Source organism: Delphinus delphis, chromosome 9 (genome assembly GCF_949987515.2).
Source record: "Delphinus delphis chromosome 9, mDelDel1.2, whole genome shotgun sequence".
Classification (NCBI taxonomy): Eukaryota; Metazoa; Chordata; class Mammalia; order Artiodactyla; family Delphinidae; genus Delphinus; species Delphinus delphis.
This window is the reverse complement of record NC_082691.1, coordinates 78213328-78227737: the sequence shown is the minus strand read 5'-3', so window position 1 is coordinate 78227737 and position 14410 is coordinate 78213328. Positions and strand designations below refer to the sequence as shown.

The window sequence follows — 14410 nt, the reverse complement described above, 5'->3', positions numbered from 1 at the left end:
GATAAACATACGCTTTCAAAAATGAAGAACAAAAAATATTTTTTGAAAAAACATGCAGCAGGTATACTATTAATATTTTTGGAAGAACAAACTAAATTTATCTGAGCTGCGTAAGACTGCAAAGTGAAAAACTTTTGTTGCTATAATAATGAAGGACAGATATTGGCACAAATCACCTGAGGGAGATGGTAAATGTATCTTTAAGATACGCAAGCAAAATTCACCCAAGAGAAGCAAATGCTGACTTCATAAACTCTTCCCAGCTGAAAACCAGAAACCTAATGAGATGTACACTTTAAGACCCTATAAACACATCATTAGCATTTGGCAGTTGGGGTGTTTTTCCCTCTCTAAGGACTAAGGAAAATGAATGTAATAACTGTATGATCAAAAGAAAATAAATCAAAGCTAACACTAAAAATATTAACACCCTTGAGCCAAAACAGAGTCACATGTTTTTCCAAATAAAATAACTCATCACATTTCACTCACTTCACCATATTATATAGAAAGGGTTATTGATAATATTATTGCATTTTTCCATTTTAATGTTTTCTGAATATCACAGGGTTCAAGGTTAATAATTTAAGAACATTGGAAATGTTTGTGTAGCACATAGGATATATAAGATTTATTATCAAATTATATCCTCCATGGTAAAAAATAATTAGCAAATTACTGCTTAGGATTGTATTTATTCTTCTACTGTGGAAATGTGTATTTCTTAATTTTTGACCGTAATTAATTTTTCACCATGTGGAAAGCACTGTGTGCTGGGTTTTGGGGGACAAGGTACATAGCATGGTGGTAACTCTATAGACTTTAGAGGCTGAAAGTCACAGTCTCGACTTTGGTTCTCCTGTTACTACTAAATTGTGAGACCTTGCGGGATTACTAACAGTAACTTTATGGAGGTATTGCTAGGATTAAATCAGAGAATGTACATAAGGTACACCACCACCCATCACACATCTATCTTCAGTACACGTTAGCGCCTTTTATTAATTAAAACAAAAGTCCACAGCCTTCCTTCAATCAAGGAAGAACATTTAAAAAATATATGATAAGCCTTTCAATAGAAATATATTTAAAAGGGAGAAGAAAGAGGCATGGTGGGTAAATAGACCCCATCACTGGTATGTCTCCCAGCAGAAGTGAAAGAGGAGAACTGAAGGACCAAAATAACTGGCTTTCCTCCCATTTCCCTAAAATTCAGCCTTCCAAGAGAAGGACCAATGTCAACCACCAATCACGAAAGCAGGGGGACAAGAAGCTAGACAGCTGCCATTACAAACAAATGTGGAGAGAGGAGACAGAAATGGCATTTAAAAGGCACAATTCAAAACAGAGAGACTTCTTCATTTTTGTATTCGTTCTGTTACCAATCTTTGTCTCTATATGCATTTCCTTCTATCTCATTGCATGCATTTCCATTTATTTAAGTCCTTAAGTCAAAGAAAATTCTAGATGAGTCATTTCTTTATTTAGTACAGTGGCAAGCAAATTACATATGCCAGAAGTGAAAGTAGAATCATGCAAATGCTTACTATTTTTTTTTAATCATCAACTTTCAATAAGTCGTCCAGAGAGGGCAGAATACTTATATCAATTTTTGAAACTAATTCACTTAGGCTAAGTGGCAGACTTCTTTGACTGTCTGCTCATATTGTAATTTGTTACACTAATTGTATTTCCTTGGTCAAATACTTGAGTTCTGTGCATCTCAATATGCTCGCACGTAGAAAGAGAGAAATGTGCGTGATGATTTCATGGGACAATGTCAAATCTGAAATTATTTGATAGTAATTCCATTCAAAGCTATCAGAACCCACAATACACTTTTCACTCAGGAGCTTTCTTAACCCAAACACAAATATCTGAAAGAACACCTTCACTTTTCTAAGTTAAAATCAGCCGTGAACTCAAATATCATGGAGACTTCTCTGTCTCTAGATCAAGATGTTTAATCGATGTTTTTGAATTACCTAAACATGAGAATATAAGATCCCAAGGAAATAAGTGCCTTGGCAGTAAGGTAAAAATGAATAAAAGAAGATCTTAAAACATTTAACATGACATGAAACTATTTTATGAACTATAAATTTTCCTCCTTCAGTACAAAAATGAAACACAAATTTAGTGCAAAATAAATTATGTAGAAAATGACCTTGTAAGATCATGGCTGTAAAACCAGGCAGTTAAAGCATCACCACTTGTTTGTACTTGTGTAAAATTCAAGCAATAACCCAGTAAGGTATTTAGCCATTGAAATATACGTAGATGGGTCAAAATTATCAACTAAAAATAGAAGGACAAGAGGGACTAAGGATGAACTTCAAAATATTTGTAGGAAAACTTCAGTTATGTTTTTAATATCTTAAAATATTTCTAAATTGCCCTTATATTCACCTCATTCCCCCACCCCACCTCACCTCTCACAAACCCCTCCTGTGCTAAATTCTGGGCTTCACCTGGTTAATTTCCTTTATCCTCCCATAGGACCTCAGGCAGATGGTTCTCAGTGGCAAAGCATGTTGTTCTGTGTTAAACGTGTTGACTTTCTTGTTTGCTCTCACCATTAGACCATAAGATCTTTTAGGGCAGATACTGTACCATTTTATCTTTGGGTGGCCAGTATCTAACACAGGGTAGGTATTAAGTAAACACTGTTGAGTAACTAAACCTAAGTATAACATTACAGAAACCACAGAGACTTTGATAAGAGAAATAGTTTACTGGAGCTTCTGGATAACATAAATTTTCTCCTTAGGACAACATGTTTATCTCTCGTTTCCATCTCGTGAGCGAGGGAGGATGAGCATTTTTCTGGTGACTTGTAATAAAACCTTTGAAAAATAGAAGCTCACAGCTGTTCAGGAGAATTTTTGAGATAAGAAAAATATAAGAGTTAAAACACAGCATGAAAGATTAACCAATATTAGAGTTTTTTTTTTAAGTCATGTTCTTGACTAACTGAGAAGCTATAGCAGAATACTGATATTTCAATATTTTGAATTTTCAGTAGAGTTTAATAGCATTGTACCTTATTAAAGCTTACCAGAATTTCCCTCAGTATTAATGCGGGAGAGAGAAGTTTTCATCTTCTCAAAATAAAGAAGAATATTGGTACTTAAAACCGTTTTGCAGCAACAAGCATATGAAAAGATGCTCAACATCACTAGTCATTAGGGAAATGCAAATCAAAACCACAATGAGGTATCACCTCACATCCATTAGGATGGCTACTATAAAAAAAAAACCCATAAAATATTAAGTGTGGGCAAGGATGTGAAGAAATCAGAACCCTTGAGCACTGTTGGTGGGAATATTAAATGGTGCAGCCACTATGCAAAACAGTATGGAGGTTCCTCAAGAAATCAAAATAGAATCACCATATGATCCAGTAATTCAGCTTCTGGGTACAGAGCCAAGAGGATTGAAAACTGGGTCTCAAAGAAATATTTGTTCATCCATGTTCACAGCAGCATTAGTCATAATAGCTAAATGGTGGAAGCAACTCAAGTATACATCCATGGATGAATGGATAGACAGAATGTAGTATATACACACAATGGAATATCATTTAGCCTTAAAAAGGAAAGACATTCTGACACATATTGCAACTCAGATGAACCTTGAGGATAGTATGCTAGTTGAAATAATCCAGTCACAAAAGACACTGCCTGATTCCACTTACATAAGGTATCTAGAGTCGTCACATTCCTAGAAAAAGGAAATAAAATAGTGGTTGCCAGTGGCTTAGGGGGAGGGAGAAATGCGAAGTTGTTTAATGAGTATATAATGTCAGTTTTGCAAAAAGTTCTCAACACTGGTTTCACAACAAGGTAAATATTTTCAACACTACTGAACTGTACACTTAAAATGGTTAAGATGTAAATTTCATGTTATATATATATTACCACAGTTTTTAAAATTTTTTAAGTAATATTGTAGTTTTCACAGTCTTACTCCCTCCAATAACCATGTTTAAACACCTGTTAATTTTGTACCACAAAAGTCCAGAAGAACACCTTTTTAATGGTTATAAATTTTGCAAAAGAAACAAAACACAAAATAACCCCTCCCTTGCTCCATTTCTCAGCTCCTGCAAATATTGGAAATAGTTTCCATCTCTATTACGTCTCCTCTTACTCACTGTTTTATCCAGAAACAATCTTTTAACCTTGAACTTTTTGCTTGTTTAGTCTGAGAAATATCACACAGCAAGCTTGAATGCTCGTAGGAATGACCAAGAATAGAGGACAAATTTATGATGGAACACGAAGTCTAGAGGATGATCATTTCAGGTTAAAAGGAAAAGATCTTTTTTTTTTTAAAGGAAAATATCTTATGATATTTTCCCTTAAAAGGAAATATCACATAAGAGTTCTGACTCAATTTTATCCATGGTAGAACTAAGGACACAACTAAATATATGAAATCCAAGAGTCTATGTTCTTTTCCAAGTTAAAAGGGGAATAAATATGCATTCAAATCTACCTCTTTTTAATACAGTTGGAATTTAATTTTTTGCGGTACGCGGGCCTCTCACTGTTGTGGCCTCTCCTGTTGCGGAGCACAGGCTCCAAACGCACAGGCTCAGCGGCCATGGCTCACGGGCCCAGCCACTCCACGGCATGTGGGATCTTCCTGGACCGGGACACGAACCCACGTCCCTGCATCGGCAAGCGGACTCCCAACCACCGCGCCACCGGGGAAGCCCAAGTCTATTGTTCCTGATTGATATTATTATTCTGCCTTTTACAGACTCAATTGGGATCTCTCTGTCTGACTCTGACCTAATCATTCTCTCTCCCTGGCACTTGCCAAACTCTTAAAGTGTATCTGAAGGAATTTGAACACCTCAGAATTTTATCCCAATGTAATATATTTTATAGACAAAGTATTTTTTGATCACCTTATAATTCTCAATAAGAAACATGTTTATACATTTAATTTAAAATTTCAGTTACCATATGGCTCTAAATTTTAAAATATTTTTTCCAAAGAGTTACGATTACAATTACTTGTTGTACACAATTGGTCAGAAAAATAGAAATACATTACAAATCTTAATAAATAATTTATAAAATAAAAAGTAAAATTGGTTTGGAAATGCACCCCTTAGATGGATATGACTTCTTTTTATTCACTTAGTTGAGTCTTTTTATCCATTGAGACAGCAGTATTTATTGTTAGAATGAGAAGGGTTCAGCATTGGTATTAATATTATTTTCAATGTAAGCATGGAGAAGACTTGTTCACACAAATACACAGATGTAGATGGAAGAGTTTAGCTAGAGCAACATGACTTAATTCCTTGAGCTCCCTCCAAAGTATATGAAAAAAAAAACAAGTAGTGATTTATCATGAAATATTTAATTTTGTTAAAAACTGAAAACAATCTGAGTTGTGGAGGATTTGTTACTTCGTGATTAGCATCCTTCACTTTCTCTAATGAAAACCATATTTAAATGCACCTGTTTCGGGGAGGGGTTGCAAAATTTTTTCACCCTGGAGCCATTATTATTATAATATTAGGGATAGGTGAGCGCTAGGTCTTTCTTTTGAAGAGCAGAGGTCTGTGCATGAAGGGATGGGGAATAAAAAGCACCCGCTTTACAGGCGCTGTCTCAGCGAGATCAAATTTTAGGAAGGTATACGTGGGAAAGATGAAGTTATGGGCATTGATTCTCTTGAAACTATCTATGGGCCTGTGAACCCCTTGGAGAGTCTTCATGGCTCCCCAGAGGCACACGACACCCCACTTGAGGATCATAGCTCTGGCTGTGTCTGGCCCAGAGAACACATCTGCTGCACGTCAGAGGGCTGTGGAAGGGGATGAAGGGCTGGTGAGCACTCTGGACCGTAGCAAGAAGTCTCCTTTGTGTTTTAAAGGGTCATGATTTAGGGGGGAAATCAGACATATAAAAACAGAAGGAAAAGAGGAAAAAAGATGTGAGAAAGGGAGGGAAAAAAATGACTAAATTACAAACCTAAGCACTGATGTGATTTTTCATTTCACGCACATGTGGTATTTGGATAAAATTCTATGTCATACTTAATAATACTCACTAACCCCAGCCAAGCTGACACCATGTGCCAGACACTGTGTGTTTCTCATGCACTGTTTTGTTTATATTCACAGCAATGCTATGAGGTTGATACTCATTATCCCCATTTTATAGATGAAGAAACCGAGGGCTGAGAACACAAGTAATTTGCCTAAGGTTTTACAGCTAAAAGGTAACCTGTATGGATGTTGAAACCAGTCTGCTTGGCTGCAAAGCCCCAGCATTACCTCTGCTACTGCGGCTTTGATTATACAGATTTAGGAATGTGGATGGACCCTGAAATATTGAAGAATGAATCATCTGTGTTTTTACTTTCATGGAAAATGTGTTTGAAACTGTCACAATTCTCTAACACCCACACATCTAACAAATCAACTCAACAACTTGAGCATTTGTGTAGCCTAATTACCTTTTGGAAAACTAAGGACATTTCTTTGTGACTTAAATGAAATTGCCTGAATCAAGAACAAATTCTGTGTTAAGTCAAATGATTTAAGAAAATAAATATTCTCGTCATTTGTTTTAGCTCATTGAAAATTGGCTTGCTTTAGGGTAAACTACAGAAAAACTCAATTAGGATAGTTTTTCCTCATTCTCTGGAATTAGGATAGTTTTTCCTCATTCTCTGGAATTAGGATAGTTTTTCCTCATTCTCTGGAATTAGATCAAAACTCCAATATTTAAGTAAGTTTCATGCTTCCAGTGACATGAATAATTTTATTCATTTGTACTTCTTAATAACCCTAAGCTTTAAAGCATACATTAAAATTGGAAATTCAGGAAGTAGATTCTGTGATTTAATCAGTTTCATGGTTAAAAATTTTTAAATTTCCCATATGTATATCAGAGAATTGATCAGGAGCAAGGTACCAAAATACAGAAGGCTATGAAGAGCATAAAAATTTAATTATTTGCTTTGAATGGTAGAACCCTGATTGCATTATATTCAACCTTCTCAGGGAGCTGGCAGGTTATCCTTATTGCCCCGACTAGAATCTCTCAGTAGGATATAAAGGATTGGAGAGATTTTACAGAAAAAAGTAAAAGTTAGGGGCTTCCCTGGTGGCTCAGTGGTTGAGAGTCCGCCTGCCGATGCAGGGACGTGGGTTCGTGCCCCAGTCCGGGAAGATCCCACATGCCGCGGAGTGGCTGGGCCCGTGAGCCATGGCCGCTGAGCCTGCGCGTTCGGAGCCTGTGCTCCGCAACGGGAGAGGACACAACAGTGAGAGGCCCACATACCGCAAAAAAAAAGTAAAAGTTGTAAGATTTTACCATTGGACTCTGTGGACATATGTCTACTCATTTTCCTTATATGAATGCCATTGTTCAAGCAGGTCACAGTTTCTTCATTTTCAGTGCCTAGAATGCACGGTCGAATACCTGCTGCTTCTAGTTTGGTTTCTCCAACCTCACTCTGGCTTCCACCCCAAACGCTGGATAAACTGACCCTTACTAGGGTGCACAGATTCCTAATTATTCTCTTCTCGCCTTCTTATTGGAATACATCACACTTCATCATCCTACTCTCCTCCAAGGGAACTGACCTGTGAGTTGAGGTCCCATGTTTTTGAACAGAACCCTTGATCCCATGGTGGCCGAGAAGCAGGCACTTCTGCCTGGGTTGTTTTTGCAGTAATGGGGACCTGGGCAGCTGGGACCTGCCTTGTCACACTAGGCAGGCTGAGCAACTAGTTATTCTGCTCACGTCTTAGAAGTGGCAGGAGGGAGAGGGAATGAGGTGGAGAAAGGCGGGGAGGAAAGTGAGCGGGAAAAGAAACACCAAGCCCCCAAGGCGAGAACTTATTCTATGCAGGGCCCTCGGGCGGGTTTTGGAGCAAAGGAGACCGAAGAGCCAGACAAATGGAGACGAATCATGTAACTGGCTAGTCTGCCGTGACAGCAGGAAGCTCTCCTCCTCTCCACCTCCTCACTTCCCGCTTCTCTGTCCCACCTGCTTCCATGTTCTCTGTCTCAGGAAAGGGCACCACCAGTCACATCATGGCTGCAGAGTCCTCTCTGAGCCCTCTCTGTCTAGTCCCTCTCTCTCACCTCACCACTGACTCTTGTTTCTACCTCCAAAAGGTGCCAGTTTCTCACCTTCTTTTTTTTTTTTTTTTGGTCCGCGGGCCTCTCACTGTTGTGGCCTCTCCCGTTGCGGAGCACAGGCTCCGGACGCGCAGGCTCAGCGGCCATGGCTCACGGGCCCAGCTGCTCCGCGGCACGTGGGATCTTCCCGGACCAGGGCACGAACCCGTGTCCCCTACATCGGCAGGCGGACTCTCAACCACTGCGCCACCAGGGACGCCCTTCTCACCTTCGTTAGATCACCACCTCACCGACCCGTCCAAGCCACCATCCTCCTCACCCAGATGCCTTGCAACTGGTCACTCTGTCCCCACTCATAATCCTCTTCAGTCTGTTCTCTACACAGCAGCAGCAGAGTGGGCTTGAAAAGGCAGATCTCATGACGACACTGTGGTGTTCTGTGATCATGCCTGGACTCTCCTACCTCAGGGCATCGGAATGGGCCCTTTGCTGGGAATGCTTTACCACTAGCTCTTCAAATGACACTCAGCCTCCTCCATGAAGCACAGCTCAGATGTCACTTGGTCAGGGAGATCTTGCTACCTCTCAAAAGTGGGCAACCCAGTCACTTTCTACACAGCCTCCTCCCTCGTTGCATTCTTAGCAATATTAAAAATCTGCATTATGCCAAGGGAAGTAAGTCAGACAGAGAAAGACAAATACTGTATGATGTCACTTATATGTGGAATTAAAACAATACAACACACTAGTGAGGATAACAAAAAAGAAGCAGACTCACAGATATAGAGAACAGATTAGCGGTTACCAGTTGCCGGGGTGGGGGGGAGGCAGTGCGGGGGGAGTGGGAGGTACAAACTATTGGGTGTAAGATAGGTTAAAGGAGGTATTGTATAACACGGGGAATAGAGCCAATATTTTGTAATAACTGTTCACGGAAAGCAACCTTTCAAAGTTTTATTAAAAAATTGTAGTTCTCTATATTTGTTTATATATGTATCATTAATTTTTATCTGTATTTCATCTACTATTCAACACAAGAATAAACTCCATGAAAGCAGGGACTTTGTCTTGTTTGTTACTATATCACTTGAACCTAACAAAATGTCTAGCATATGAGACACTTCATATGAGAAGTGCCCAGTAAATATTTGTACAAGGAATCAAAAAACTTATTTAACCCATAGGAAACTAGTCCTGTCTTTCAGATAGAAAAAGTGGTTCAGAGAGGTTGAAAGACTTGCCTGAGGTCACACAGTTGGTACAAGGATCTTCCTACTGCACATCCATATCTAGGCCTCTAGAGGTCATGCTTTGGGATTTTTGTTTTTAGTTCTGTAGATCCAGCACTATAGATCCAGTACTAGTGATTTATTTCTCTCTCCTTTAGAGTAAAAATGCAATCGGATATACGCTTCTCACTCAGCCTGAAAGAACGTCATCATTGTCTTATTTGTATTTTAAAATCACATTTCTTTTTCCTTTAATGGTAACTCCTTGAAAGCATGAAAATGTAACATAGTTCCTCAGCGTAATGTTTTTCTTCTTTGACTTCTGAGTTTAAAGTAATAATTTCACTCTCTGTGAGTTGAATACATATTCTTTATGTAGATAATTTGGGTAATCAAGCACATGGGAAAATTCTCATGCCTTTCAAATATATCTGGAATCAAATTTCTGATAGAAATCAATTTGGAACAGTACTTTTTTTTTTTTTTAAGATGTTGGGGGTAGGAGTTTATTAATTAATTAATTTATTTTTGCTGTGTTGGGTCTTCGTTTCTGTGCGAGGGCTTTCTCTAGCTGCGGCAAGCAGGGGCCACTCTTCATCGCGGTGCGCGGGCCTCTCACTGTGGCGGCCTCTCTTGTTGCGGAGCACAGGCTCCAGATGCGCAGGCTCAGTAGTTGTGGCTCACGGGCCTAGATGCTCCGCGGCATGTGGGATCTTCCCAGAACAGGGCTCGAACCCACGTCCCCTGCATTAGCAGGCAGATTCTCAACCACTGCACCACCAGGGAAGCCCGGAACAGTACTGTTTTAGACAGGTAAAGGAGGCTGTGATGGCTGGAACTATTGGATTCTGGAAGACTAGACACCAGGCATCAGGAAGCTGGTTTAGAAGGGGACACATACCACATATAGATACATATAAATACAGGGATACCAGGAATTCCTCTCTTGTTTGCAGTCCCTTTCTCCAAATGGTAAAACTTGCTTCACAGAGCTTCTAATAACTATTAATAGTTTCATAAGCATGGAGGTGAGGGAGAGAGGACAAGCTGTTATGAGACAGAGGATAGACTGGGGGGTATGGGGATGCTCCATATCAGGAAATGAGGAAGTCAGAGAATGACTGCTTTACTGGAAGATGCTCCAAAGAGACAGAATTTTAAAAAGCAATGAAATATGTCTGCATATTGCAGTACGTATAGAATACAGCACGATGCGTGTGTGCAGGATCCTGGGAAAGAATCCATCTGTGTCTGCCTTAGTAACATTCAGAGACATGAACGACAAACTTTCAGTTCCACCTCACAATATTAGGTCATTTATATAATTCAAAGGAATTCAGGCTAAAAACCGGTTTGAGGTTCAGGTTGAAATCAAATAGAAGTACACACAGAAGATACGTGGATAAAAATAATGCACTCTCAGATGCTGAGTCGAAAGTGCTAGTGCTAACTTTACAGTAATTAAAAAAAAAACCTATGTGTTGCAAAATCTCCTTAAATGGAAAAACAATTCCCAGTGACTTACAAATGTTGATATCATTCCAAATAACTGTGTAACCTAGGCAATTTAAATTGCACTGAAGATTTACCACCATTCAGAATCTCTACTTAGCACTATAGCCTTACTACCACAGCATGGATTATCAAATAACTTTTCAAAAATAAATATGTATATTCCAGTGAAAGAAAATGGTCAAAGATTTGCTGTCCAAATATTTTTGCTTTCTCTTTTTCTTTCACTATTGGACAGTGCAGGCAATACCTATAAAGACCACTTGGGGGCAATACAGTATTTTTGTTGCGTCTCATCACATAGCTATGTAGGTTTCAGAGAAGATTGCTGTTTCTTTCAAATTTGAAGCCCCATTTTAATGTATGGGAGGGAAAAGGCTGTATTTCATTTTAAACTTACAATGCATAAATCACATAAGACAAATGCAAGTCAGATTTTCTCCTGAAGGGAACAAAAGTCTGTCTTCTTTTAGCAGACAAATCAGTCTTACCTAGTTGGCACATTTGGGAATATTTTATATTTAGAATTTGTCACAGCTTTAGAGATAGATCTCAAAGAATAAAGGAAACTGTAAATAGAAATGTTTAAAATGACAAACATATAATGATCTTCAAAATGTACTGGTGGAAAGTTATTTTGTTTCTATACCTAAAGTGAAAATGTAAATATCACCTGTCTTCTCCACTGGGTATATATTTTAGAATAAACTTAAGCATTAAAGTAATTAATTTTTGACGACATTTACTCCCGTTGTCTTCACTGTTATTACTCTGCATTCACATCACACTTTGTAAAGGGGTTATTTTATTACTGATTAATCTTTTCAGCAAGTTGATGAGTGGAGTCTCTATTCCAAGTCATTTCATTCCCCTCTGTCTGCTGAGTATTAAGTATTGTGTCAGGCACTGAAGGTTTTCCTTTTGTAAATCAAAAATAAACATAATCTCTTCTTTAAAGAATTTTACATGTATTTAGGCAAGTAAATTTTTCTGCTTCATTTTTGTTCTCTTGATTCTTTTATTTACTTTATCTAATTTTTTTCTCCCAGTCTATTTTCCTGTCCTCAGAAGATATTTAACATTACCACAGGGATGCAAAACTCAGGTGAGCCTTGTTGTCAAAGTCCAAGAATCAAGGCTTATGAAACTTATGAAATTAAATTTGGTAACTCTCTTGGTGCCTTCTTAGAAGTGAAAAAAAAATCAGGAAGATGGCAGGGAGTTTTGCCTTAATTCATGGGTCCATTAACAGAGATTCATCTTAACAAATCCTTATCATATGGAGGGTAGTGAAGGAAGAGATTATAGCTGCTCTGCCTTTGAACATCTTTCTGGCTTAGCTAGCTCATCTGTTGAAGAAATAATGAGAAACTGAAAAATTAAGATGGTGTTCCCTGAGGATGCTTAAACTGCTCTGGAGCACTGCTTACAAGAGTCCTCATTTTTCATGCTCAGTTTTTACTCTAAACCCTTGTTTATTTTATAAACTTCTGATCAGCGAGGTGTACCAGAAATCAGAGCAATAAGTCTGTACGGGATAACAACAGAAAGAGGAAGAGCCTCCATAAACTAATTTATAAGAGCTTCTGTGATGTCCACAGGCCATCCACTCCTAGGCTCCAGTTTGGAGAAATGACACTTGATCTTTTTGCAAATCCTTAACTAGGCATCTTCCTCATCCCGACACAGGCATCCACTAGATGGCGCCAAGGAGAAGGGGGCTTTGAACAGGACAGGTAAAGTGGGGGCGGGGAGCAAAGGAGCAGGCAAATACACACCCTAAACCCCAAACTACCACTGAGGCCTTCCCTCTTCCATCTCTCCAGCATCCTGAATGGATTCACTTACTTCACCTGATTTCACACTGAAGTCCCTGAATATCAGTTAACCTCCATTTTTCTGGATGGATAATTAACACTTGTCCATCAGTTTTCTTGCATTAAAGGAAATAATAACTAGCAAATTTATTCATTAGGGTTAAGTTTCACCTTTATGTTGTCACTACAATGCATATATACAATGTGTCCATATCAGATAATTATATCTGTTCACTATGTTAGTTCAGAAGAGATGACATAATTAACAAAGATGGTATATATAAATTCATTATATTTATCTTCTATTGCAGAGCCTACTCTAAAATTTATCTGCTGTCGCAGAACCTATTCTAAAATATTTCCCCAAGTTTCAGTTTTTAGCAAGTTACAATTAACAAGATACCTTTAACAAAAATGATAATGATAGACAATCATTCACTGATTAATATTTTTTGAGGGCTTCCCTGGTGGCGCAGTGGTTAAGAATCCGCCTGCCAATGCAGGGGACATGGGTTCGAGCCTTGGTCCAGGAAGATCCCACATGCTGCGGAGCAACTAAGCCTGTGCGCCACAACTACTGAGCCTGCGCTCTAGAGCCTGTGAGCCACAACTACTGAAGGCCGTGCGCCTAGAGCCCGCGCTCTGCAACAAGAGAAACCACTGCAATGAAAAGCCTGCACACCACAACGAAGAGTAGCCCCTGCTCAATGCAACTAGAGAAAGCCCGTGTGCAGCAACGAAGACCCAACACAGCCAAAATAAATAAATAAAATAAGTAAATTTTTAAAAATATATATTTTTTGAGTGCCTGGCACACACAGATTTTGCCTGCAGTTCTGAAAGCTTAGGTTCATGGGTTTAAATGATCACTTTTGATCAAGTAAGCATGGCCATGATTAATGAATAATTTTCTTAGGCTAATAATCCAGGTTCAGTATTAAGAATAAATAAATGTACAAAATTACCCGAAAGCCTTTTATGGAACAAAGATGGAAATGAATGAGTGAATAAAATGAATGAATAAAGGAAATTTTTCAACACAAGAGACAAAGTTGCCATGGGCAGCATCAATGCCATCAACAGCATAAAATTATTTTGCATTTATGCACTTTAAAATCCTGGGCAGTTGCAAAATAATCATTCTTTTTCTAGAGCTAACATATACCTGAAATAATATTTAACACCAATATGGGCTCATTAGATAAGTGTTATTTTGCAATTATTATTTAGGTTTTTATTGTAAGTCAGCTCTCATCACATGTTTATTCAATTTTATTCTGGTTATCTATAATTTCTATTTATATAAAATCATACTTTAAAATGAACACCCTGATGCAATTTTTAAATTTAATCCAAGCAAGAGTAGACCAAGTAATACATCAACTCTTTTTACAAACTCCCAGAAGCAGGCTTTTATTCACATTCCTTCTACAGCTGACATAAATCTCCTGGGCCTACAGAAGGGCCAGATGCTCAGTGAAGAAGTCTTTTACAAGGTCTGCTCCATAGTCTGCAGTTTAGATGTAAAATGAAGATCAGGAGAAGAACACTTCCTCAAGTTGAAAAACTATAATGTAACTTTATACCTGCTTCGAAAGACATTACTCATTTTTACCTTGAGAATATATGAGCTATCTCACCTGACATTATGAAAGGCACTGTATCAATATTGACGGCAAATGAGGCTAACTTTATCCCTACAACTGTATCATGGTTCCCAAACTGAATAAGA

At 38.4% G+C, this 14410-nt stretch overlaps 1 protein-coding gene across 3 annotated transcripts in view; it reads right to left on the bottom strand.

Annotated features, from left to right (window-relative positions):
* CPED1 (cadherin like and PC-esterase domain containing 1) overlaps window positions 1–14410 on the bottom strand; it is a 300032-nt gene that overhangs the window by 174784 nt on the left and 110838 nt on the right. The gene's annotated exons all lie outside the window — the stretch shown is intronic.